Raw genomic sequence first — 24,840 nt, forward strand, 5'->3', positions numbered from 1 at the left:
ACTTAATATCCTTTTTTCCCCTTTATTGACATCCTTGCTAGAAGCCTGCTGAGTTTTAATTCATCTAATCAATGGGGTCATGTTTTCAGCCTTTCAGTTTGGTGTGGTGAGTGGTCCTAGTGATGCTCTGATAGGACTCTAGTGTTCAGTTTACTAAAATCAGCGTGTGTGCGTGTGTGTGTGTGTGTGTGTGTGTGTGTGTGTGTGTGTGTGTGTGTGTAACAACCAGTGACTGTGTGGAGCTGATGAGCAGAAGGAATGAGCATTGGGTGCCAGCATGTTCTCCTTCATCCTTATTCTGCCACCAAGCCAGCAAAAGAACAAGAAAGGTTGCTCAAGGGGGAGTTTCTATAAGAGTTCATGGTGCCCACTTCATGAAAGAAAAATACTAAACATATGCCTATATTCCTACTCCTGAACTCAAAATATTTTGAATGCCATTTAAAAGCAAAAATGAGGCTGGAGTGAGACAGAACAATGGCTCTGCAAGAAGCTCTCATTTCTGAGGCACCAAAGGCCCCAGGTTCAAAGAAAAGCAAAAATGAGTCACAGACTAACATCTTTCTTCTCCCTGATACCTTCCCCTGAGTCTGCTATGTGTGTCAACACTTAAATATATAAGGGACTAAGAACTGAAGTAGAAGCGATGCATTGATTGGAGCAAGCACTCTAAGTGCTTTAATGTTTTTGGATGCTGAAGCATGAGTCCTGCTACTATACCACTCCATTCTGTTCTTGAAAAAGAACTTTAAATGTATTATATATTACTATAATATCTCTCTCACTCTCTTTTCTCCCCCTCTCTTTGTATAACTCCAAAATAGTGATGAACAATAATCTTTCTTTTAAGACAACTGCTACGCTACTTGATTGGCATCTTATTAAGAAGATTTGCTGAAAGTTGAAATGTCAAAAAGAAGTAATGAGTAAGCAAACTTTCCTATTCTATACATGAGTTTCCTTAAGCACTTCTAGAGGCTGAGTCTCAGATTTTAACTCCAAGGCAGGGGAAGGGGCAGCACACATGCAGGGCAACTTTCCCCACAACTACAGAAGCTTTTCTGAGTGGCTTCTCTTTGTAAGATTGGTAGTTTAAAAGGTCTTCACACTTTCTAGAAGTACACCAGAGTTCTCTGTTCAGGAATCTGCACATACATTCCTTTGGGAATCTGTTCTCACATGTGACGGGAATTGGACCCATGTGTATCTAGCTGGTTAGAATAGGTGCTGGGGGGGGGGGAGACTTGGGTTTCTACATTCATGGTCAGTGTGCAAAGCTTGCTATGTTGCCTCAGTGGCCAAGTGCAGTGAAGCCTTGGAGAATAAACTTAGCCTAGAAGGACATGCTAGAGATGACAGAGACATAACTTTGCAGGAAGCCAGGTGCCTGTGCTTGGAACTGCTTAACCACTCAGTTCTCACAACACAACCCCTTTCTTCCATCTACTTTAAGTTCCTCTTTGTCATATAAATTAAGCTTAACTTAGACACCCACATGATCCTTATCCACTGATTTTTATTTTAATATTTTTCTGATGGATAATAAAGAACATGTTCAAAATGCTTAGGAGTATTCTCCTTTGTAAAAGTCTCTTGAAATTTAAAGTTCTTCTCAAAGACTTCTCAAAAAACACTTACTTAGTGTCCCTAACTTGCATAATCCCATATCTGACCAACAACCCCTACAATGTCATAGCTTTGGGACACCCCCAGCTATACCCACACCCTGAGAATATATTCCAAACCTTTGGCTCATTGTGATTTATCCCTGGAAGAGAGGAGAATCAAATAACTTTTTAGAAGAAACACAACATCCTCAATATATACTAAACATAGTTCAGTTTGTGAATATTTCTAAGCAGCACTAAGAATCTCAAATGAATATGTTAAGAAAAAAGGGGCCATCCTGTCTATATGATTTTTGTGTCAAGATCTTGGTATTATATTTGCAAATTGGACATTATTTCATAAGTTTCCAGAAAAATAATAATAGAAGCACAGCATACACTGAACACAGGAAGCCAGTGCAGTGTCAATCAGCATGAATAGATCTGTACTCAACACCAGTACCTCATATGTTGTAGTCCCATGACAAAGTCATGGCAGAATAAAGTGAAACCACACCACTACATTTCAAGTGCAATTTCAGACAGCAGAGTTAAAATACAGGAATCAATTAAAAGCTTCAATTTGATCTTTTCCAAGATATAGAACTGGCAGGCACCTTCTGCCCATGTTAAAAAGCACCTCCCATTCAGTGAGAGACACAACCAGCAGGTCTCTGATCTTGTTGGTTTTCTAAACAAATATTACAAGCAAGGATATCCCTAATTATAACTTTACAAGGAGAGCCAATCAAAGACAGTTTCTGAGATTCTGTTAGCATGGAATACATGTGTTAAATTCCAAGACTGCATTTCCATCACTCTCTACTATGTTCCCCAAACATGTGTACATATGTCAGTCACAGGCTGTCATACATGGATACTGCAGAAGGAAAGAGGGTGTGGATTTCTGTAGACAAGCTGCAAACAGTAAACTGAATGGCACAGAGAGCCCAACATATTGAATTAGGAAATTAATTTGAAATGTGATGGAATAACAGAATGGCACTTCCCAGAATGTGTCTGACAGTAATAAATTCTATATTTGAAAACAGCTCATTGTTCAAATGAGTTTGGAGAGAAAATAGATTAAAGGAAGGGAAACAGCTTTTCTTGCTGCCCTTATTAAATTAACTCACAGTTGCTCTCAGAGTGACACAGCATGTCTTGCTGCTCAAATGTTATCTGACTTTTAAAAATGGAACATCTTGTCAGATCATTTAGAAAACACCTACAGAGCACTAAGACTCAATGGGACAAACCATCGGACTAGGAGTTTCATCATTACTGATGAAGAGTGAGGCATATCAGTGATGCGTCATGCACTCATAGATTGTTATAACTGAAAGGAAATTTACAATATTAAACGATGTATGTCAGTCCATAAGATAGGACAATGGGATCATGAGGCTCTAGTTCAAGGTTCAGTGAATAGAACCCAAGGTCCGTACTGGAAGGACTCAGTTACTCTACTCAGGAAGGATAATGTTCAAGTTACAGTAGGTGCAGAAAGGCACCTACTCTAGGCCCTCCAGAAGGCACCAACATAGCTGACACTTTGGTTTTAGTCCATCAACACAAGTTCTTAAGGAACTCTAAGATTTTATGTTTGCATGCATGCACATGTATGCATGTGTACAAGCACTTACTACTGAATTTAAGACAGATTGTTACAGCAGCAATAGAAAAACAACACAAATACCTTTTTTTAGATAACATTACTAAATGTACATTATTCATATAGGAACTGGTAGAACAGTGTATTTTCTGTGTTCACAACTATGAAAGATACATGGCCAATCTTGGTTGAAGGAATAGACTTTTATATAACATTGATAAATACAAGAAAAATATGGAAAGCTAAAGTTAATCCATGTCATGATTCTAAAATCTCTCAACCAACTAGAAATCAGAGAAAACTGCTTCAATGCATCAAAGGATATGTATGAAAAGTCCATATATAATTTCACACTTAATGGTGAAACACTGAAAGTTTATCCATAAAGATTAGGAAGAAGACAAGGATGCCTGTTCTTGTTACTTCCACTCAACTCAACACTAGAGTCCCTAGCTAGAGTAAGCAGGCAAGAAAAAGAATTAGCAAATATTAAAATGGGTAAGAATTAAGCAAAGCCATATTTCCGTTTCACAAATGACATGATTTTACCTGTAGAAAGCTAAACACTGTACAAAAACATTGTTAAAACTAACAAAAAGTTACCATATAAAACCAACTCTGGGGCTGGGCAGTGATGCACAGACATTACAATGCACAGGACCTGGGTTGAAGTCCCCAGTTCCCACCTGCAAGGGGGAGAGGGGGCCTCACAAATGGTGTAGCAGAGCTACAGATGTCTCTTTTTCTTTCCCTCTTAATCTCTTCCTTCTTTCTTGATTTCTGCCTCTAGCCAATAAATAGACAAATAAATAAAAATCTATAAAAAAAACTTTTTAAGTTACTAAAGTTCATGCTAATTTTTTTTTTTTACTATTACATAGAAAGAGAATAATCTGAGGTCTGAGAAAATTAAATGAGTTCCAGGACAAACAGTGGAAGAGTGAAAACTAAACTAATCTGCATGAGTAGGCAACTGACCAGTCTGCTGCCCTTAGCACTTCAGGAGCAAATTTCTCCCTTTTTCACAGATGAGAAACTAAGGCTTAATAGGTGCCTGAAATTTGACCATTGTTGAGAAGAAATGAAAAATTTACCTAATCTCTCTTATTCTAGTGTCTATGATATTCATACCCACCCTGTGTTTGCCAACTTTCAAATAAATGTAGTTTTACATTGCTGTAAAATACTGATTTATTTAGTTACTTTAATGAGAGAGAAAGATAAAGATCCCTACTGAGCTCTGGCTTATAGTGGTGCTGAGGATTAGACCTGGGACCTTGGAACCTCAGGCATGAAAGTCTTTTTTTTTTTTTTTTTAATCACCACTATGATATCCCTTCCAGCCATTTCCAAGTGTTTTAAACTCATGAGACAATCCAGTTGATCATATTTACAACATGGGGAACTTTCAGGTAGAATCTGTGTCTACTTTATAGACAAGAGAGCTGAGTGTCAGAAAACTCAGGCATCTGGGACCAGAGGCTGGGTAAAGAACCACTGCATCCCAGTTCCTTATTCTTTCTATTTCCCTGACCAATTTACTATCATTAGGCTATTTCCACTGCACTAGATTTGTCCTAGTGACTTAGATTTTTATAAAGATGTTCAGTATTTCATGGTGGCTGCAATGAGTTCAAATGTAATCTAAAGTTTGCCATAATTATCAGCTTTCCAGAGTTTTAATGCCTTGAACTTTCCCTTAATTAGGCAAAACTTATAGGCAGCTACAGGGTCTACATGGGGCTCATCAAATATGAATAGTGAGGTCATCCAAACTTGAGAAAATGTTTCTTCTCTTCCAACCCTTCCTTTCATGTAGGTATCATCTGTCACAAGAGTGACACTTTCAATCAACACATAGATGCTAATGTCACCTGTGTGTCCTCAATAAATCTCCTCCAGTAGAAGTCACATTCCCTCTAAACTGTCTGTATTTCCATCTCAGTGCACACATATTGCCAGAAAGTTGTCAGAAATGTGTGAGATGACTGATAGCCCTTGTGATGAATAAGTAGCCATCTAGGAAGTTTAGTTTTCCCTAATCTTCATTTAGTGACCCCAGGCAAAAGAAAGAAATTGGAAGTCTTTAATCTCTTAAGAGAGTCTTAACTCATCTGCAGCAATTCACTTCAAATACAGACTGCATTTCAAAAAAAATGCCTCACACTTCCCTCCCAATGAATTCAACACAAAAGCTTGAAAACTTGCTGGCCAAAGCTATACAGGAAAGAGATGATTGCTAAATAAATGAACATGGAGCTGGGTAGTGGGGCAACTGGTGGAGTATTGCCATCACAAGGCCATGAGTTCAAACCCTGGCCCCCACCTGTAGGGTTAAGCTTCCTGGGTGAAGCAGTGCTACAGGCCTTTCTTTCCTCCTTTTACTGCCTCCCTTCCTCATATACTCTTCCACTATCAATTTCTTTCTGGATAATCAAATAAAAAAAACATATATTTAAAAAATGTTTTTAAAAAAGTTTAAAGATTAAATGAACAAATACTAAGAATACATGAACACGCTGCGCAATTTTCCTTAGGAAAAAATATAGAGAATGTATGATAATCATGAGAAATAAGCACATCTCAAGGCAAACGCTAGAAGAAGAAGCACATCTCAAGGCCTGGTTTGCTATTTATGTTCTACAAGGAAGAGACTCTGATTAAGCTTGATCAACTTCTACTTTTTAATATAATACAAATCATCTCAGGTGTGGAGGCAAAGATATTGGGACTTAGACCTCAATCTTGTGCTCACTATCTCCTCAGGCCAATGGAATTGTGTGTGTGGGGGGGGGTTAATTTGTAGTACATGCTGATAGCTTTGCTTAAGTTTCTAGTTACCAACATTTTTTTTTTAATTTTGGAAATTGTTTACAGTAAATACAGTTGTTGAACCATGGATAAAATTTCTCAGTTTTCTGCCAAATACTCTCACCTCAGCTTACGCCCTCCCCATCATCATGCAGCAGGACCTGATATTTAACAAAGGTTGACAACATTCTGACTGTGATCTCCAGGTGAGTGGCTGAGTTGGGTTGATTCAACCATGAGGGAAATAACCCAAGAGGAACTGGCAATGGTTGAAAGGTGGCATTTCACTGAGGAGTGTATTTCCCAGGATAACAATTCAGTCTGGATGAGAACTGGGTTGGATAGTAAATGAACCGTTTCTGAGATTAAGTGCCTCATTAACACAAGGGCTTAGTGTTTCTCTCCTCTCCCAGGTCAACTAGAAATACCAAAGGAGACCACCTGGGACCTCAACAAGACAGGACTAGAACAACTTCAGGAACCCACCAAATCACCAGTGAGTGCAAACACATGTAGCTCATGGACAAAGAGGAGCCTAGGGGTAGATTAAGTGGCTGGTAACAGTCCAGGAGTTTACCAGTTGAGACACCTCTCCAGTATGTTTCACCAACAAAAAGACTGCGACGGGAGGAGAGGACTCCCCTAAGACTCACCAAATGCAACTGTGAGTCTCCATTGCTGCTGCCCTCAGAATCTGGAGCAGCAGCTGGGAGGCCCTGTGCTAACACCTGAGTACAGAGAACTAACCAGGAAACTCAGGAGAAGTTTAGTGGTCTAGCAGTGGGGCTGTGAGAGTCTCTTTGCATAACCACTGGATTAGCTCTGACCCACTCTGCTTTATCTCTTGATCAGGAGTCAGTGATTAAGCTAAGAAGCCTACTTAAAGTTTAAAAGTCCTCAGGATCCCATAACCTACAGGGAAGAAAAAGAACAAAAGAGACTTTTAGGAGACTGAGCTTCAACTCAGGGATTAAAATAATATTGAAACAACTGTCAATTTCCACAACTGTAAATTCTTTAATTACCTTACTTGGACACAGGTCAATCCAGGCAAGAGTGATTAGGAATTTGAGGGGTACCGAGAGTAGGAACTCATAACATACTATATAAAATGGTTAAACCAACAAGAAGAAATATTAGTGAAATGAACCAGGACAAGAGCCAACTAAAAGCCCCCCAAAGGTTGAAGCACAAAATAATGAGGTCAACATCCAAACACTAGTTAAGAAAATAATCACAGGAATGAGTAAAGAATTTGAAAGAATTGTCATCAGAAATGCAGGAACAACAAATGAGACTGGAAGAAAACACTAATTAACTCAAGGTTATTAGAGAGCTGAAAGCTAAAATAGCTGAGCTAAGAACACAGCTAGCTGAACAAGCTAAAACAGTATCAGAACAGGGTAACAAAATAGATGAACTCCAGAAAACAGTAGAGGGAAGAGAGAATAGAATCAATGAGGCTGAAGACAGAATTAGCAAGATCTAGGATGAATTAGAGAAAACTAAAAAAGAAGTAAGAGATCTCAAAAAGAGATTAAGAGATATTGAAAACAACAACAGAGACATCTGGAATGACTTCAAAAGAAATAACATACACATTATTAGCTTACCAGAGGAAGAAAGAGAAGGAGAGGAAGAAAGCATTCTTCAGGACATAATAGCTGAAAACTTCTCCAGTCTAGACAACTTAAAAGACATAAAGGTTCAAGAATCCAAAGAGTCCCAAACAGAATTAACCCAGACTTAAAGACACCAAAGACACATCATATTTAGAATGGAAAGGAATAAGGATAAAGAAAGGATCCTGAAGGCTGCAAGAGAAAAATGAAGAGTCACCTACAGAGGAAACCCCATAAGATTAGCAGCAGACTTCTCCACACAAATACTACAGGACAAAAGAGAATGGCAAGATACCTATCGAGTACTCGATGAGAAAGGCTTTCAACCAAGACTACTGTAACCTGCTATACTGTTATTCAGACTAGATGGAGGCACAAAAACCTTCTCATACAAGCAACAGTTGAGAAAATCAACTATCACCAAGCCTGCCCTGAAAGAAGTTCAGAGAGGTTTCCTATAAACAGTCAGACCACCATAAATATGCCATCTATCAAAACACTCTAAAACTCTACAAGAATGGCATTAAAATATCTTCAATCTTTTATATCAATAAATGTCAATGGCCTGAATTCACCTATAAAAAGGCACAGAGTAGGAAGATGGATCAGAAAATATAACCCAACAATATGCTGTCTACAGGAAACCCACCTAACTCAACAAGACAAACAGACTCAAAGTGAAAGGATGGCAAACTATCATACAAGCCAATGGCCAACAAAAAAGGACAGGAACAACAAGGAACAGTCAATCAAGAGGATTTAACAATTACTAACATCTATGCACCTAATTAGAAGCCATCTAAATACATCAAACATCTATGAAAGAGCAATATATTAACAGCAACACAGTCATAGTAGGAGACGTCAACACCCCCCTCTCTCAACTTGACAGATCATCCAGGCAGAAAAACAAAAGACATGAGGGAGCTAAATGATGAGATAGATAAACTAGAACTATTGAACATTGTCAGAGTCATTCATCCCAAGAAACTGCAATACACATTTCCCTCAAGTCCACATGGGTCATTCTCAAAGATACACCATATGTTAGGCCACAAAGACAGCATCAACAAATTCAAGAGCACTGAAATCATCCCAAGAATCTTCTCAGACCACAGTGGAACTGAACTAACACTTAACAATCAACGAAAGGTTAGTAAGAATCCCAAAATGTGGAAGGTCAACAGCACACTCCTTAACAACTACTACTGAGCCAAAGAGGAAATAAAGGAAGAAATCAAAATGTTTTGAGAATTCAATGAAAATGAAGACACAACTATCAAAATATTTGGGACACAGCCAAGGCAGTAGGGAGAAGGAAGTTCATAGCCATACAAGCACACATTAGGAAACAAGAAAAAGCACAAACAAACAGTCTTATTGCACATCTTAAAGACATAGAAGAAGAACAAAGGAACCCTAAAGCAACCAGAAGGACATAAATCACTAAAGTTAGGGCAGAAATCAGTAACATTGAAAATAAGAAAACCATACAAAAGATCAACAAAAGTAAATGTTGGTTCTATGAAAGAGTGAACAAAATCAACAAACCTTTAGCCAGACTCACAAAACAAAAAAGGGAGAAGGCCCAAATAAATCAGATCATAAATGAAAGAGGAAATATCACAATAGACACCTTAGAAATTCAGCATATCATGCGAAACTTCTATGAACAACTATATGCCAACAAGCTAGAGAACTTGGAAGAAATGGACTATTTCCTAGATACCTACTAACTTCCAAAATTAAGTAAAGAGGAACTAGATAACATGAACAGGCTCATCACAGCTAATGAAATTGAAACAGTTATCAAAAAATCTTCCCCAAAATAAAAGTCCTGAACCAGATGGTTTTAAAAATGAATTCCACCAAACCTTCAAAGAAGAACTAATACCTCTACTTTTAAAAGTTTTCCAGAAGATTGAAGACACTGGAATACTCTCCTCCATCTTCTATGAAGGCAACATCACTTTGATAATAAAATCAGACAGGGACACAACCAAAAAAGAAAACTACAGACCAATATCTCAGATGAATATAGATGCTAAAATACTGAACATAATTCTAGACAACTGTATATAGCAGTATTTTAAAAAGATTGTTCATCATGACCAAGTGGAGTTTATCCCAGGGATGCAAGGTTGGTTTAATATAAGTAAACCAATCAATGTCATCCACCACATCAATAAAATAAAAACCAAAAACCACATGTTCATATCAGTAGATGCAGAGAAAGCCTTTGACAAAATACAACATCCCTTTATGACCAAAACACTACAAAAAATGGGAAAATTCCTGAAGATAGTGGAATATATGTGTAGCAAACCCACAGCCAATTCATACTCAATCATGAAAAACTGGAAGCATTTCCCCTCAGTTCAGGTACTAGACAGGGCTGCCCACTATCACCATTACTATTCAACATAGTAATGTAAGTTCTTGCCATAGCAATCAGGCAGGAGTAAGGTATTAAAGGGATACAGATTAGAAGAGAAGAAGTCAAACTCTCCCTATTTGCAGATGACATGATAGTATACATAGAAAAAGCTGAGGAGCTTTTAGAAATCATCAGGCAATAAGCTTTTAGGAATCATCAGGCAATACAGTAAGGTGTCAGGCTACAAAATTAACATTCAAAAGTCAGTGGCATTCCTCTATGCAAACACTAAGAAGAAGAAATTGAAATCCAGAAATCAATTCCTTTTACTATAGCAACAAAAACAATAAAATATCTAGGAATTAACCTAACCAAAGAAGTGAAAGACTTGTATACTGAAAATTATGAGTCACTACTCAAGTAAATTGAAAAAGACGTGAAGTGGAAAGCTATTCCATGTTCATGGGTTGGAAGAATTATTATCATGAAAATGAATATACTACCCATAGCAATATACAGATTTAATGCTATCTTCAGCAAGATTCCAACCACATTTTTTAGGAAAACAGAACAAATGCTACAAATGTTTATCTGAAACCAGAAAAGACCTAGAATTGCCAGATAAATCTTGAAAGAACAGAACTGGAGACATCACACTCCCAGATCTCAAATTGTAATATAGGGCCATTGTCATCAAACTGCTTGGTACTGGAACATGAATAGACACACTGACCAGTGGAATAGAACTGACAGCCTAGAAGTGAGCCCCCACACCTATGGACATCTAATCTTTGGCAAAGGGGCCCAGACTATTAAAATGGGGAAAGCAGAGTCTCTTCAACAAATGGTGCTGGAAAAAATGGGTTGAAACATGCAGAAGAATGAAACTGAACCACTGATTTCACCAAATACAAAAGTAAATTCCAAGTAGATCAAAGACTTGGGTGTTAGACCAGAAGCTATCAGATACTTAGAAGAAAATATTGGCAGAACTCTTTTCCGCATCAATTTTAAAGACATCTTCAATGAAACAAATCCAATTACAAAGAAGACTAAGGCAAGTATAAATCTATGGGATTACATCAAATTAAAAAGCTTCTTCACAGCAAAAGAAACCACTACCCAAACCAAGAACCCCTCACAGAAAGGGAGAAGATCTTTACAGGCCATACATCAGACAAGAGTTTAATAACCAACATATATAAAGAGCTTGCCAAACTCAACAACAAGACAACAAATAACCCCATTCAAAAATGGGGGGAGGACATGGACAGAATATTCACCACAGAAGAGATCCAAAAGGCCAAGAAACACATGAAAAAATGCTCCAAGTCTCTGATTGTCAGAGAAATGCAAATAAAGACAACAATGAGATACCACTTCACTCCTGTGAGAATGTCATACATCAGAAAAGGTAACAGCAGCAAATGCTGGAGAAGGTGTGGGGTCAAAGGAACCCTCCTACACTGCTGGTGGGAATGTCAATTGGTCCAACCTCTGTGGAGAACAGTCTGGAGAACTCTCAGAAGGCTAGAAATGACCTACCCTATGATCCTGCAACTCCTCTCCTGGGGTTTTATCCTAAGGAACCCAACACACCCATCCAAAAAGATCTGTGTACACATATATTCTTGGCAGCACAGTTTGTAATAGACAAAATCTAGAAGCAGCGTAGGTGTCCAACAATAGATGAGTGGCTGAGCAAGTTGTGGTATATATACACAATGGAATACTACTCAGCTATAAAAAATGGTGACTTCACCATTTTCAGCTGATCTTATATGGAGCCTGAAAAATTCATGTTAAGTGAAATAAGTCAGGAACAGAAGGATGAATATGGGATGATCTCACTCTCAGGCAGAAGTTGAAAAACAAGATCAGAAGATAAAACACTAGTAGAACCTGAACTGGAATTGGCATGTTGTACCAAAGTAAAAGACTCTGGGTGATGGGGGCGGGGGGCAGAATACAGGTCCAAGAAGGATGACAGAGGACCTAGTGCGGGTTGTATTGTTATATGGAAAACTGGGAAATGCTATGCATTATTCAATCTATTGTATTTACTGTCGAATGTAAAACATTAATTCCCCAATAAAGAAATTAAAAACACAAGGGCTTGCAGTCTATTCTGTTTAGAACTTTTCTGGGTTCACTGTTCTTTACTTCTGCCCCATTGAGGTTCATTTGGTTACATTCAAAAGATTTACTTTCCTTCACTAGTGTTCATCTTCAACCTTTAAAGGTTATTCTGTAAGTCACTTCTGCATAGTCTGCACTGAGTCATGAAATCCCCTTGGCTATTTCTCTAGCTCATGTCTATAAGCCACCTCCTTTCCCTCTTCAGCAAATAATGAAATTATAACTACATAAATTTCACTTATGTGGAAGTTTGGCATTATTACCTTGCCAGGAATTTTTCAAAAATCTGGTTTCTTCAAACGGCTCTGAATCTATCACTTTTTCCTGCTTTCTTTTCCCTGGAGACATTCATTTCAGAGATAAATACCTGCTCTTAAGAAAAAATGTTTAGCAAATTGTTCTGCTTTATATCTGAATACTTTTTCAGTCACTGAGTTGCAGATGCTTCCATAGCGCCAACCTGACTTACCTGCGCAGACAGCCTCACCAATGTGTCCTGGCACCCCACATTTTCAAAGCCCTACCCCACTAGGGAAAGACAGAAATGGTCTGGGAGTATGGATCAACCTGTCAACATCCATGTCAACATGTCAACATCCAAGCAATTACAGAAGCCAGACTTTCCACCTCCTGAACCACATAAAGATCTTTGGTCCGTATTCCCAGAGGAGCAAAGAATAGGGAAACTTCCCATGGAGGGAAGGATATATGGAACTGTGGTGGTGGGAATTGTATGGAATTGAACATGTCTTATCACACAATCTTGTTGACCATTATACTAATACAAAATATTTAAAAAAGAAAATATGTTTAGGCAAAATGTAGTTTCTGCCCTTGTATGGTGACTGCAGAGTAGCTCAGATTTTCACTGCAGAGAAGCAGCAGGAGCTTGGGGAGCTTCAGGCCTGCATTTTCCTACTCGCATATATATCTTATTTGGAAATGTCTGGGTTTGAACAATGATAAATATAAAAAGTACATTTCCCAAAGAGAGTAGAGAATTACATTCATTGTGTGGAGCTGTTCCAGGGATGCCCCTGATGAAGGAACGGTAGAAGGGAGGGTTCCTCCTGCTTGGTAAGTGAAGAAAGCACTGGCTCATCTGCAATCTGCTGCCAGAGTGTTCCCATTCCCTGGCTCATCATGGAACATGGAGACTGCGGAAGGAGGGCTCAAAGCAACAGCACCTCCTGCTGCTGCATTCTGTGTGCTAAGCTTAAAATTCTTTCACTAGGTCAGTGAGAGCTTTTTCCTGTTAGGGCCATGACTCCTGGATCCTGGAGAAGGAGAGTCTCAGGGTGGGTGAACACAGGTGGGTCTGCAGCCAGGTAAGGAAGGACCTGATGGCAGAGTTCATTCTTCTTGGTCATCTCCTTCTGGTCCTGGAAATCAAGTATCTAGATGAAAGAAAGTTTCAGTGTCCCAAGCATGAAGCTCCAGAGGAATGTTTTTGCAGTAAGCAAGAAGAAACCCCTTTCGGCAGGTATAACTCCTTACTCAGGCACTCTTGCAAAAGACAGAATATGAGCTGGAGGGATAGCAGAGTGGTACAACATGAACTTAAGAAGCTGTTGGTATGCATGAGACCCCTTCTGTTTCATTTGGTTTAAATCCCCCCTGCTTAACACTATTCTATTTACATAACCACTTCATTCTATTTATATAACCGCTGTTAACAAGTACCTCCCTCCAGGGCATTGGTTCAATCCCCACTGTTTCATGATATGTTTTTGCTCCACCCCCCCATCCTTGTCACACCCTGATCCTCTCCTTGTCACACTCTGATTGTCACCAGTCACTTTTCTCTCCACCCTCTCTATGTCACACCCTGTTTTCACCCTACTTGGCAAGTATATATAAAGACAGCATTGTGAGTTTTAGAGTACTGTACCTTGAGTTCAGCTTAGCTCGTCTTAGATTGTGCTGCGTCCTGCATGAATAAAGAGATACTGCCTACAGCTCAACTATGAGTCCCTGGTCGTCTGTTACCCGCCCGTGCCCGTGAAGCCAGCCTGGCGAAAACAACCTAACCCGTCGAAAACGACAAGAAGCGACCAAAGGGAAGATAAAAAGTACTTTTTTTTTTTTGCCTCCAGTATTTTTGATGGGGTTCGGTGCCTGCAATACAAATCCACTGCTCCTGGAGGTCATTTTGCCCATTTTGTTGCCCTTATTGTTGTTATTGTTATTCTGTTTTATTATTGGATAGGACAGAGAAAAATTGAGAGAGGAGGGGAGACAGAGCAGGGGAAAGAAAGATAGATACCAGCAGACCTGTTTCTGAAGTGAAGTGACGCCGCCCCTGCAGGTAGGGAGCCAGGGACTGGGATCCTTACACTGGTCCTTGTGCTTCGCGTCATGTGCGCTTAACCCACTGTGCTACCTCACTCAACCCCCCAAAGGTGAAATTTTAATTAGCTATGGTATACTGAGGTATACCATAGGACTGTAAAATGAGGAAGAAGATGGGATTTTACAGGACATTGAGAATCCAGTGTCTCTAGTAAAGGTTTGATGGAATATGTGGTATGATCACAACTATGAAGGAGAGATAAGAAACTGCTCATGTGTGACAACTCCAGTCTTGTAGTGATCATTTCCCTAATAAAGTGATTAATTAAAAAAATCACTTTAGTGGGCAAGGTGATAGCACATCTGGTAGAATGTACTTTCTACAATGCACAAAAATCTGGGTTCAAGCCCCTGGTCCCAACTTGCAGAGGGAAAGCTTCACAAGTGTTGAAGCTGTGTTAAAGGTGTCTCACATTTTTTCTTCTTCTCTGTATCCCATTTCACTCTCAATTTCTCTCTGCCTATGTCCAATAAATAATACTTTGGGTTGTTGCAAACATGGAGCCAAGACCAAGTTGAGTGAAGAAGATAAGAATGAATATTGGATGATGCCACTCAAAAGTGTGATCTAAGAAAAAATAGAGGACAATACATAATGAATTTTCAATGGGCTATTGTCTATCACAGCAGATTTGAGGACTATGAAGGGGGGAGGAAGGAGCACTAAAGGGAGGTTGGGGATTGGAGTTCTTGTAGTGGAACAGGATGATGGTTTGTTAGAGAATGAAATGGACTGATATCTGTCCTAGGGAAATATGGAAATGTATCTTCCTTATAAGAACAATCCTATAAATCAACATTCATTCAATAAATTGCTACTGAAGATGAGGGAAAAAGTGAGGCTATACCTGTAAAATATGAAACAACATACCAAAACTATCTGGACAAATCATTTTTTAAAAAATATTTTGTTGGGAATCGGGCGGTAGCACAGTGGGTTGAGCATAGGTGGCAAAAAGCACAAGGACCCGTGGAAGGGTCCCAGTTCGAGCTCCTGGCTCCCCACCTGCAGGGGAGTCGCTTCACAAGCACTGAAGCAGGTCTGCAGGTGTCTCTCTTTCTCTCCCCCTCTCTGTCTTCTCCTTCTCTCTCCATTTCTCTCTGTCCTATCCAACAACGACAACAACAATAACTACAACAACAATAAAAAACAAGGGCAACAAAAGGGAATAAATAAATAAATATTAAAATATTTTGTTTAATGGATAAAGATAGTGAGAAATGGAAAGAAAGAAAGGGAAAGAAAATGAGACACCTTCAGTACTGCTCACCACTTATGAAGCTTTCCCCCTGTAGCAGGGGAGCAGGAGCTTGAACCTGGGTCCTTAAGCATTATAATGTGCACACTCAATCATGTGTGTCTAGTCAAATCATTTAGCTTATTAGTGTCAGCTACTTCGGCAGTAAAATGGGGTATTTTGTTATGGATACACTGGGAGGGAAGTTCATTGTAACTGGGTCAGTGAGAAAAGTTATATGCTAATTCAATATATTAGTTATCATAGACAAAGTATGTCTTCTCATTTAGGAAAGAAGGGGAAGTGATAGCAAAATAAATGTCCCTATCCTTAATGCAATAGTACTTAACATTGTCATGTTCAATCTGATGTAGAACATCACTTTATGCCAATTTTATTTTATTTTTTTATGAACTGTGTCATTTTGGAAGAAAATGCATGAGAGAAATTTTCAGTCTGGTTCTTTTTGTTTGGATACACAGCAGTCCTCACTGTTTAGAAATGTCTTGCACAACAGTACTTTGTTATTTATTCTGTATTAAATCCTAGCAGAATTGTAGCTCTATATTATATACAGAAAAAAATTATAGCCCAGTTCATGAAGAATTTCTCCTTGATTGACAGGAAATGATTTTCTCTTCATATCTTGGAAGGGATTAATAGTGGCATTTAATAAACAGGCTCCTAGGTGATGTCTCATTTGCTTAAATGCCAGGTCAGACACGTGTTTGCATGAAAATTGCCTTACTCTAATTTTCTAGGTAACAGAAACACAGCCCCATGGATCTTTGAATTGCCTCTCCAAGTTACCTGAGGCTAGCAGTTATGTTAGTCAAATTAGCAAAATCATCAAATATGAGATTTTCGTTACCTCCAACTAGTTGGTGGGGGCAGAGAAAGAAACATGGTGGGGTCGACCCACTTCTTTGACAGTGGAAGACAGATGAGGTTTTTGCCATCACTGAATTTCAAATTAACTTCCTTTTGTGCAGTTCTTTGCATCATGTTCCACAGTTTAACTTTCCAGATGGAGAGCCCTCTGCTTGAATATTGCAAGTATGTTTGTTCACATGAAAAATGCCAAGGGAGAAGCAGAATTCTGTAAACCCTTCCTTCAGCTTCATAAACATAGAAAAGCTTGGGTAGATTAAATTTGTTTCCCTTCAAGAAATGTTTCCTTTGCATTTAGGATGGGAATGGAAAGTCTGAGCTTAGAGGTAGATTTATTGCTTTCCTTTTATTTACTTCTTACAGTGAGGTCTTGCAAAGAAGGTGCGTCTGGAAATCCTGCAGGAGCTGTCCATTCCTGGCATGATAATCAGATGCTGTGTGCCACAGTGGGACTGAGGTAGCTGTCGCCTTCAGTTTGATTCAGCCAATAATCTCACAGCACTTCAGAAACTGGAACTGTTCAGAATCTTAGAGCAGGAAAACAACCCCGCAGTCATCAAGGCACTTTAAAATGGCCTTTGGGCTACAGAGGGTTTTAGTCACAGTGGGTTTAAGCTGTTATTTCCAAGCACAGCTGAGGTGGCAGCTGTGTGCAGCTTTTTCACTTGTTATGCATCAATTTAAAACTCACAAATAAAAAACAATCCTGCTTATCACAATGTGCACATCCCTTTACTTATGAGACATGATGAGTCTCCCACTCAGTTTGAAAGCACACTAGCAAAGACATCTCATGCTATAATCTGTAAAAATACAAACAAAATATCAACTGTCCTTGTGGGAGTTGTGATCCCAAATACCTGATTTGTATCATTCACCAGAAATTTAAAATAAGACATGTTGGTATGCTTCTAATTCTGCTTCTAAAAACCCCTTCTGTTTCATTTGGTTTAATCCCCCCTGCTTAACACTGTATCCTATTTACATAACCATTGTTAACTAAGCACCAGCATGCCTGCCGTCTATTTACATAAACCACTGTTAACTAAGCACCACCCTCCCTCCAGGGCATTGGTGGTTCAGTAGTAGAATTCTCACCTGCCCCGCCCCCTCTCCTTGTCACACCCTGATTTTCACCAGTCACTTTTCTTTCCAACCTCTCTACATCACATCCTGTTTACACCCTACTTGGTAAGTATATTAGTTTTAGTTTAGCTTAGCTTGGTTTAGATTGCGCTGTGTTCTGCATCAATAAAGAGATACTGCGTACAGCTCAGCCATGAGTCCCTGGTTGTCTGTCTCCCTTCAGTGAAGCTCAGCCCAACAAAGACAGTCGCATTACAATAATCAGATTAATTGCACTTCACCAAGTTAAAACCTTCAGCGCAAAGGTCATCTTAAAGAAAATGGAAAGACAAGCTACAGAATGCTAGAACATATTTGGAAATTATGCATCTGGTTTAATATCCAGACTGTGTGAAGAACTCCTACAGCTCAACAACAGAAAGACAAACAACCACCTTGATAAATATGGCAATAAAATTAAATGACATTTACCCTCAAAGAAATGACGGAAACAATCAACTAAGTATATGACAAGATGTTCAACACACTACTCATCATAGAAATATAAGGAAAAGTCACAATGGAATACCTCCTTACCCCTAGTAGAGTGGTTATAATAAATAAATAAATAAATAAATAAATAAATAAATAAATAAATAAATAAATAAATGGTTTAAAAAAGCATTGGTGAGGTTGTAGAGAAATAGGAGCCCTCAAACATTGCTAGTGGAAATATAAAATGGATTCACTTCATGGAAATCACTTCAACAGCTACTCAAATAGTTAAACATCAGATTAGTGCATGACCAGGTGGAAGAGACAGCATAATGATTATGCAAACAGGCTCTCATGCCTGAGGCTCCCAGGTCCCAGGTTCAATCCCTCATACCACCACAAGCTAGAGCTGAGCAGTGCTCTGGTCTTACTGTATTATTCTCTCTGCATTTCTCTCTCATTAAAGTAATAATGAAGTAAAAATAAAAGAATAAAATAAATTGTCTTATGACCTAGTAACTCTACTCCTAGGTATGTACTGCAAAGAAATCAGAAGAACCAGACACAAGAGGTCATTAATTACACGATTTCATCTATACTTGTCACTCAGGATAAGAAAATCAATAGAGACATAAATTAGAAGTTACTAGGAACTCAGGTAAAGGAAGGGAAAGTTAGTGTTTAATAGAGACTGAGGTTCAGTTTGGGAAAGATGAATACTTCTGCAGACGGACTCTGATGATAACAGCAGTTCAAATATATTGAATGTTACAGTTAAAGTAGTTGAAACAGAAATTTTTATATTATATAAATTCTGACACAGTTTTTTTTTTAAAAAAAAAACAGTTATCATCACTGAAGCCAACCTGATCATTAAATTCCTTCCTTCCATCAAATAGTGGCTTGCTGCATGCTTCTCTCGATCCATACCACTTGATACTGCGTCTTCTGATCTCAACCAAATCACTGCAACCAGCACCACCTTGATATGTTGCACTTCGGATTGTGTCCAGAGATGCCAGGTGTGGAATGTCAACCCTGCAGCTCCATTACTCTGGTGAGACCTTTCTTAGCTCATAGCCTCCTTAGTTCTATTTTGGATGCTGCACTTCCTAGAAAAGCCACGGAACCTAGATAGATGTCAGGGCCCATGAGACAGAGCACATGTGCACATGTATCCATAAGTTAGGGGAAAATATATACTTTAATGTAAAAGTGTGCCATAGTTTGCAGTGACTCAGTAAGTGCAGCAAGCAAGTAGAAAGACCTAGAAAAGACAAAGAACTTAATCAAATAGTTTCTGCTTAGATCTAGAGACCCTCCCCAATGACTTCCTATTTTACTTCCCTCAGTCATGCTAAGGCTTTGTCTGACAAGGTAGGGACTATAAAAGCTGGTTAAGGACAAGAGACCAGCATACTTCAATGATGTCTCTTTTGGTCACTACGAGGCCACCCCATCATCTGGGGCCCTAGACAGGAAAGACTGAGATTCCCACAAAGACATGGTAGGTCTAGACCTCTAACAGATCCCTCTCTCCACTATCACTAGTCATCTCCATCAGGAAGAACATAGTGGACCTTCTTGTGGGGACCTAACCCTCAATGTGGAACAACAATGGTAGGGACTGCCCCACTCTCCAAATGGAGGCTGGGTCAGCATACTCTGCATCTCGAAGACTGGTCCTGAAATGAGTGCAGCCTAGAATGTTACTATCTATGACTTCAGAATGTGAGCTCAGACCTACAGGGATGCAGAGCTTACACAGGCTCCTGGGCTGAATATGAATATGGTTCCCAGATCAGATTGATGGGGTTTTTAGTTAGCGGTATTTATACACTATCCCCATATTTGGGAGCTGCTCTCTTCTCTGATCCATCTTTCTAGTCCTATTTCCAACTGTGACACCATATCCTCAGACAATACCTTTATCCCATCTGCATGTTAGCTGTCAGGCTCAGGGAAAATTAGTAAAGTCATGGGCCCCTTGGAATATACCTAAAATAGACTTTCTAGCTTTTGCAAAATGGATACCTCAAATCTCATCTTATAGGTTTTTGGTTATTAAACAATTTGTTCTTCTTTATATCTTAATGCTTTTCAGACACCAAGATGCAGATACTACAATGATACCAACCTGACTTCCTTTGGTAGACAACCTCACCAATGTGTCCTGGAACCCCACCTCTCCAGAGAGTTGCCCTACTAGGGAAAGATAGAAACAGGCCAGGGGTATGGATTTATCTACCAACATCCCATAAAGATTTCTGAATTTCAGTTTCCCATCTATACAACTGTGATAATTGCTCCAGAGGCTGTTGCAATGGTGCAGTAGCAGCATATAGAACTTGTATGCAAAAATCCCAAATTTGATACCCTGTACCTCCAATAGCCAGAGCTCAGTGGGACTCTGGTCAAAACTAAATGAAAACAGAAAGGAAGACTGAAGGGAAAGCAAGAAGAAAGTTGTCAGAAGAATCCAGACTGTCTGACTTCAGTTGGCACAATCAAATGCTTTACATTTTAATCTAAAAAATTCATCATAGGCACTATTGCAAAGACTTATTTACTTGATGAATTTTCCAAAAGAGGCCTATTTTGTCTTTTTATTTAGCAATATCTTTTTTTTTAATACTTCAACAACAAATCCAACATTAATTTGATGTCTGAATTACCTGGATAACAGAGATGCCTCCACCAAAATGCAAAAACAAATAAATAAAAAAGGCCTAAGAATAGGACTTAGCTGACTAGGTCAATAAAACATACATATAATATAATTGAAATACAAATCAATGAAATTTGCCTTTCTCCCAGTAGGGAACTTATCAGTTGTGTTTCTATCTTACAAGAGAGATAGTACTAAGAAGTCATGTTCTCGGAGCATCTATACACATTTAAAACTTACATCTTAGACATTTTCGCAAGATAAAATCATGAATGAATAAAAATTCCCAAGTCTTAGGTCAAAGGGCTAATCAAATTGATTTGATAGAAAATTAATATTTGAATTGACTTCTAAATGTTCCACAAATACCAAAACATGTATTAAATACGCATTTTTTCTTTTATTTATTTATTTATTATTTTAATTTATTTATTCCCTTTTGTTGCCCTTGTTGTTTTTTTTTGTTGTAGTTATTATTGTTGTTGTTGGATAGGACAGAGAGAAATGGAGAGAGGAGGGGAAGACAGAGAGGGGAAGAGAAAGATAGACACCTGCAGACCTGCTTCACCGCCTGTGAAGCGACTCCCCTGCAGGTGGGGAGCCGGGGTTCGAACCGGGATCCTTATGCCGGTCCTTGTGCTTTGCGCCACCTGCGCTTAACCCACTGCTCTACAGCCCGACTCCCGCATTTTTTTATTTTCTATAACTACTCTGGCCAATTTGCCTAGAGAACTTGGTTAATTTTTTTGTTTATTTTTAAAGCTTTAAGTGTTTAAAAGTAAGGAAACCTTTAAGTTCACATATTACCATGCCCAAGGACTCAGGGTCAAGCCGCCAGCCCTCACCTACAGGGGGAAGCTTCATTAGTGGTGAAGCTGTGCTGAAGGCATTTCTTTCCCTTTCTCGCTCTCTATCACCACTCACTTCTCAATTTCTCTCTGTCCTTTCAAAGAAAAGAAAAGAAACATTTATTTTTCTTGATTCACCATGGGAATATCTAGATCTTAAGTCATCTAAATCACTAATGAATAATCTTTCCCATCTGCAATGCCCAAAGGTGGGCATTGCACAAAGGAAAAAGAATCAGATTGCACAGGCTAAAAATACTAAGAGTGCTGATAAAAGGGCATCCAGGAAGTTCATTCTGTCAAGACCCCTTTCAAAGAATGTGCATGAACAAGTACTTGAAAGGAACAATTAATGGTTGAAAAAGTTGCAGGTTGGTTCAGGGCTAGGGATACACGAACAGATGGACAATCCAGATTTTCCATGCTAGGAAAGCATGTTCAGTGTCATCATGGTGATAGAGGGATCTACATACAGCATCATATAAACATCACTACGAAAAGGGAACTCACTACTGACAGATTGCAATCTGGAGAGAAGAACTGATTGTGACAGAAGGCATTTTGCACCAAAGCAAAAGACTTCAGGAAAGGGAAGTATGTGTAGTGGGCTGGGGCAGGCTTTAAGATCCTGATGTATGATGGTGGAGTGATAGTGTTTTATAGTCACCTCTCATGGAGAGATGATATGTACCCATGTGTCATCAAGAGGACTGTAATCCATTATTCCCCTGCCCCCAATAAAATGACAAAAGAAAATAAAATGGAAGTTTTAAGATACCCGGGGGATGGTGGGAAGGTCATTCAGTTAGCTCCTTTGTGTTCTAGGGTCATTCTGACTTCAGGATTTTGTTCCACATTCTGTAGTATTATGCAAATCTGTGTTTTTCTCTCTCCTTCAAATTTTAAATGTCAACTTTGGACCTTTCCCAACATTAGCAGAGGTCTGAGTTCCAGCAGAGACCCTGGGAAACAACAAACACTTGAAAGCCCTTTAGGAAAAGGAATAACTTCACAGGAGGAGATGTGAAGTAGAATCCAAGGCCAGCAGATTAGAAATTGCAGCTTGAGGTGGTTTGGTGGGACCAGACCAGGTTAACATTGGCCTTAAATCAGTTCTGCAAACAGCCAGGGTCAAGAGAGGCATACCTTCTTGTACCACATCCAGAGAGTAAGGATTTTCTAATGTGGAAGGGAGACTAGGAGTTGCTGAGCCCACTGGCTCTGTTTCACCTGGTAGACATGCCACTGGCTTAATCCAGAAAATGAGAAAATAACAATTTTGTAGTCAGAGGTTTCAGGTCAAAGAAACTGTGCACTTTATTGGCACAGTTTTAAAGTGAGTGATGATAGGTTTTTAGATCCAGTCATCTAAACCCTGTAGTCAATTTACATCTAGACCTGAAGTTCCAACTTGCATCTCTAATGTCTGCTAACTCCACAGGGTTCCCCTAAGAGCTGAGCAGCAGTGGTTTGAGCTGTACTAAAATCCCCACCTTCAAATCTAACTATCTAGAATGTATCTGGAGAAACATGGTACATGGTATTTGCTACTGCTAAGAAAAGCAGCTCAACTGTTCTTTTTTTTTTTTTTTTTTTTCCAGGGTTATTGCTGGGGCTCCGTGCCTGCACTAAGAATCCACTGCTTCTGGAGGCCGTTTTTTTCCCATTTGTTGCAGTTATTATTATTGTTGTTATTGATGTCATTGTTGTTGGGTAGGACAGAGAGAGAGGAAGGAAAGACATAGGGGGTAGAGAAAAATAGACACCTGCAGACCTGCGTCGCCACTTGCGAAGCGACTCCCCTGCAGGTGGGTATCCAGGAGCTCGAACTAGGATCCTTCTGCGGTCCTTGCACTTTGAGCCATGTGTGTTTAACCTGCTGTGCTACCACTGGACCCCCTAAAACTGTGCTTTTTATTGTTAGTGTGAAAACTAAATAATGGCCACCATAGACACAGCCCAAACAGCAATGTAGTTGAAAATCTACTAATTATAAGTTGCTACTTTGTTTTTGAAGTAAACTTATCTTACTAACCTGCAGCTGGGGGTCGCACAGATCAGAACCTTAAAGAAATGAGAAGAGGGGGTGGGTCGGAGAACCCTTACAATGATTCCAGTTCAAGCCCCCAGCTCCCCACCTGCAGGGGAGTCACTTCACAAGCAGTGAAGCAGGGCTGCAGGTGTCTCTCTTTCTCCTTCTCTATCTCTCTCTCCCCTTTAAATTTCTCTCTGTTCTATCAAAAAAAAAAAATGGCCCCCAAGAGCAGTGGAGCAGTGGATTCTTCGTGCTTGCACCAAGCCTCAGGGATAAACCTGGAGGCAAAGAAATGAGAAGGAAGGAAGGAAGGAAGGAAGGAAGGAAGGAAGGAAGGAAGGAAGGAAGGAAGGGAGGGAGGGAGGGAGGAAGGAAGGGAGGAAAGGAGGGAGGCAAGGAAGGAGGGAGGGAGGGAGGAAGGGAGGGAGGGAGGGAGGGAGGGAGAAAGGAAGGGAGGAAGGAAGGAAGGGAGGCAAGGAGGGAGGGAGGGAGGGAGGAAGGAAGGAAGGAAAGAAGGAAGGGAGGAAGGAAGGGAGGAAGGAAGGAAAAAAAGGAAGGAAGGAAGGAAAAAAGGAAAGAAGGAAGGAAGGAAGGAATGAAAAAAGAAAGAAGGAAGGATGGAAGGAAGGAAGGATGGAAGGAAGGAAAATGATAGGCAAGTGTAAGGAAGGGAAAAGAAGGCTGGAAGAAGAAGTGATAAGGAAAGTTTTGGCTTTGTTCTATTTTCCTTGAGAACAAACTAAAATACAACTTCAGAAATAACTGATATACTTCAAAAGGAGACTGCACTTCAGAGCAGCTTACTCCTTTTTTGTTAAGAGTGCTTCCATGTCACATCTTCTGTTGTGAGGAGAATGTACAAGTCCCTGGTTTGTGATCAGGAAGACAGGACATTTTCTTTCAGAAGACACTTCTTGTTGGTTATGTCCTGTCTCTGCATCATTTGGTTTCTGAAATAGGTTTTTTAGAACTACCAATTCAGTTCTATCAATAATAAGTGGTGTGGGTTTCAATGCTCTTTGTAAAGCAAGCTCAGCAGTCAACTCTTCCTTCCAGAGGCAGACCAGAGTTCTTTGT

General features: G+C 39.5%; 1 protein-coding gene across 11 annotated transcripts in view; it reads right to left on the reverse strand.

Moving 5' to 3' along the window:
* Positions 1-24,840, reverse strand: part of SNTG2 (syntrophin gamma 2) — a 365,214-nt gene that overhangs the window by 511 nt on the left and 339,863 nt on the right. The window lies entirely within an intron of this gene.

The sequence above is a fragment of the Erinaceus europaeus genome, chromosome 3 (genome assembly GCF_950295315.1).
Source record: "Erinaceus europaeus chromosome 3, mEriEur2.1, whole genome shotgun sequence".
NCBI classification, from domain to species: Eukaryota; Metazoa; Chordata; class Mammalia; order Eulipotyphla; family Erinaceidae; genus Erinaceus; species Erinaceus europaeus.